The 3,994-nt window shown below is 34.1% G+C and overlaps 1 long non-coding RNA gene across 7 annotated transcripts; it reads right to left on the bottom strand.

Moving 5' to 3' along the window:
• Positions 1-473: 473 nt before the first annotated feature.
• Positions 474-3,347, bottom strand: LOC110925505. 7 transcript variants are annotated; one of them, XR_002584504.2, is made up of 8 exons: positions 3,166-3,347; positions 2,858-3,023; positions 2,179-2,710; positions 1,703-2,085; positions 1,514-1,598; positions 1,222-1,332; positions 939-1,127; positions 474-850 (listed from the first exon to the last, which is right to left on the bottom strand). It is a non-coding gene; the product is annotated as an uncharacterized LOC110925505 (long non-coding RNA). The 7 variants fall into 7 exon arrangements; XR_004886562.1 differs by having other exon boundaries at positions 1,703-2,268; positions 2,399-2,710; XR_004886563.1 differs by having other exon boundaries at positions 1,703-2,499; positions 2,597-2,710.
• Between the last annotated feature and the right edge of the window lie 647 nt (positions 3,348-3,994).

Raw genomic sequence — 3,994 nt, 5'->3', positions numbered from 1 at the left:
ATGTTGATCGGGTTTTGAATCATTGATTGGTGATGAAAATCACACTATAATGTAGTGATTATTGAGATAGAAAGTGAAGAAATGGTTGAAGATGGTGGGTTTTGAAAATGGTGGGTTTTGAAGTTACTGGGTTTTGAAAAAGGAAGAAGAAGGAGTTGGATTGACTAAAATATCCTTTTTCTTTATTTTAAACTAGGTTATTGACCCGTGTGTTACACGGGTTAAATAAAAAAAATTAAATGTAAAGTATATATGATACAAATGTCGCACAATGTCAATGTACTGTATGTTTACAAAATAAACAATCATTTTAGAGGGGAAAAAAGGACACATTTATTTATCTACTATAACTACTTCTCACTATTATGATACATGTAACAATAAGAAAAGTTACAGTTATAATTCATGAACTTTTAAATATTTATTTAGTAAATTAGGGCATAAGATAGTAAAAAAAACATTTATAATAAAAATGGAGATAACCAGATGTATCTTGATAGTATTTATCCATCCGCTGCCTTACATAAACTTTGTCTCCAAGTCACTCATATTATCATAGTATCAAAGATTACATTTGAAATACAAAAAAAAAGTTCCAGTTTTTCTATCTTTACACAGCATAAATGCCAGTCCTATCTTTAGGACAGCCATCGCTAATTCCCGCTTGACTTCCCTTGCACGAACTCCTCTTTGTAGCAACTAAATGACACTCATCAACTTCTTCATCAATATCCATCAATTCAACTTCTCCCCCGTTAAAAACCGGGTGCGTATACGCATCCTTCAAATACTCTTTCAAATTCAATTGCGGCTCCGTTGCTCTTTCCAGTGTATCCTTAATCATTGCATCCTGTAATCAAGCTTAATACTGTTAAAACATAAAGGGTAGTTTTGTCATTTCACTTGGGTTTTAACTTGTAAGGTTAAAGATTTCTAACCTGTAGTGGGAATTTTCTGAATGCAGATTCAAACCGGTTTTTGCAGAAATTATGGAATCCGAAGGTTATTAGAAGTAACAAACTAAGACCATTGTCATTTAAATAAAACTTGGGTTCATATCTATACATCTCGATTCACATAAGAAGGCCGCACACATAAGGTGTCAATATCTGCCCAGGACCATGAACCTACCACACGAAATTAGAGATTACACAACCAATAAATTATGACTGAAGTCCTCACTGATTATTTACTATTATTCTTTAATCTTTACAGACTTACCCAAGCTGATATGAACCAAAAGTATATATGACCGACTGCATACGCATCTTCAACCATATTATTTATGTACCCTCGTATACGAATAAGTTGTTTCACCCAATCAATCACAATCTATAGAAAACATATATACAAATCATAAAGGACATTAAAAGAACTTGCAAAAGCATACTATGTGTCAGCAATATATGTATTTCATTATAAATCAAAACCAACTAATGGTAAAAATAATCCCCTTACTGTAACTGGTATGATAAGTTAAATATGTAAAATCAAGAATAGAATTGAAACCCACCTGCTTGATTCGACCAAGAATCTCCTCCCAAATCAACCAAGAACTTCAAGAACCTAACAAATTTTCAATCAGCCATATAAAGAACCTGCAATATTGTTCGAAAACATAATTAAACAAAAAAAACCCTAATTAACTAACATAAATAACCTAATAGAGATATATAGATTAGTTGTAATATGTATCACTGACCTTTGATTGACTTAGACCAACAAAATCTGAGAATAACACCTTCCTCCTTCCATGTACCATCGTTACCGACTGAAAATTTCTTCTTTGAATCGTCATTTCCATCAAAACTCTGAGTCAATCGGACATGATTCAAGTCCATTCATGATCGATCGGTTGGTGTGAATTGTTTATCAAGTCGCCAGTATAAGGCTTCGTATTGGGAAGGAAAGGAATAAGTGAATTGTAAACGCAAGAATGACTTGACGGATAACCGGGTCGCTTTAATTTAGCCCATTGATCAGCGTGTTACAAATTCAGGTTATCGGGCAATAAAGCAGGAAAAAACAATATTTGATGCCCTCATTGTTGAACATGTGTAGTCTAATTATGCTTGTAAATGAAGTCTAATAACAATAACAAACAGTCAGTAACAACGATGAAGTATACAATGAGTTAGATAAAGCTTAGTTTACAAATAAAAGTAAAGCATTACTTACCGTGGCAAGGTTGAAATTTATGTGTTAACCCTTAGAGATCTTATGTGGACAAAGAAAAGTACCAGATTTAACTTCTGTATGAACTATTCACTGGACAAAAAAATCAAAATGGTTATTTTCAACTACATTGAAGAAACACAGACCCATTTTTTCAAAGGTATTAAACAATGATCCCTTCTTAAAAAAATCAAGTGCTTTGAACAAAGAGCAGTCATACCACCTGAGCTAATAAACATCTATTTCTCTCTTAATTAGGGACCAATCTACCACCATGCAAAAGTCACGAATATTGTATGCTAAACTGAGTGGTAAACAGATGACCTAAATCATAAAATTGTTTGGTTTGGATGAGCTTTCGACATGATTACGTCATACTCTGGTTTCACCAACTATTCGGATTACACTGCAGTATACCTACCTTGAGGTTCATAAAGATAAATCCTTTAGTGTTCTGTAGATGATCAAGAAGTCAGCTAGGGTAGCTACTAAGAAGTTTACCCCTTTACAATTTGCTAGGCTTCCCCTCTTTGAGCTACACCACCAATAACCAATCCAAGAGTTTGTCAGTGACACTTGACAAATAAAGTAATTAACGACAGGGAAGCAGATGTTGTAACAACAAACTCGAAAATACTTGTAACACAGCCAAAAACATGAATAATAAACTCACTAAATTTACCTCCAAATAGTCACCAGGCGATTAATCTCTGAATGAATAGAATATTGATTCAAAATCCAACTGCTCGTCTTCATTTGCGATTACGTCAGAACCGTCATCGTAATCATCAAATCGCTATTATCATCGTCTCATACAAAGCCCAAAATACGATTCAGAAAAAAGTAAACTGAATGAAAAACAAAAACAAACATCATTGAATCTATAAAGAAAGTCACTGAAGATGAAAAACAATCGGTGACAAATTAATGGTTACCATTCTTTTGGTTAAGGTTTTTCTTTTAAGTCAAGAATCTCAACAATAAACACACCTTGATAACGTAGCAGGGAAGAAGATTGGAGATAGAGATGATCAACAGAAGATGCATTGATTTCCCGTGTTCATGTTACGGTTCGAGATTAGGGTTTTGATTGGAATAGGGGAAACGCAAGTGAATAAGTTCGTTCAGTTGTAAGCATCATCTATTGGAGTATTTGGGTCGGATATTTAGGATTAGATGAGCCCCGCGTGTTGACCCATATTATAATGTGGGCATTGAGCGGGAGGAGAAGCTAAGGTGGCCTCATTGAGTGACACCTGTACAAAAACAGGTTTCTTTTATTATTGTAGTAAGATGTTGTCACATGTCATAATTCTATGGCTTCCTATCCTTCCTAGCCAAAATTAACTTTATTTAATCTTTTCCCAAGTAAATAATACTAGTTATAATCCGAATTAATCCATTTTAAACGTTGCATCTCCTTATTTTGTCCCTTCCACAAATATAGGTAGTTTGAGTTTCTAACTTCTTTAATATAATAAAAAGAATATTAAGACTGAAAATGATTTTATATCTCTTAAGAATACACTAAATATGATATATATGACCACTGTGTGAGGTTCATTGAGAAACACTAAAAAAGTGGGGAACAGTGGGGAACCGACTCAAACGAACTCTGATTGAACTCATTCCAGCGGCGTTGGAACCGTCTCGTCGAACCCTAACTAGGATCTCTTAACCCTAAACCCTAAATCATAACCCCTAAACCCTAAATATATTAGGGTTTGACTTTTAGGGTTTAGCTTTAGGGTTTAACTTTAGAGTTTAGGGTTTAGCTTTAGGGTTTAGGGCTTAGCTTTAGGGTTTAGCTTTAGGGTTT

The sequence above is a fragment of the Helianthus annuus genome, chromosome 17, assembly GCF_002127325.2.
Source record: "Helianthus annuus cultivar XRQ/B chromosome 17, HanXRQr2.0-SUNRISE, whole genome shotgun sequence".
NCBI lineage: Eukaryota > Viridiplantae > Streptophyta > Magnoliopsida > Asterales > Asteraceae > Helianthus > Helianthus annuus.
This window is presented reverse-complemented; position numbering and strand designations above follow the sequence as displayed.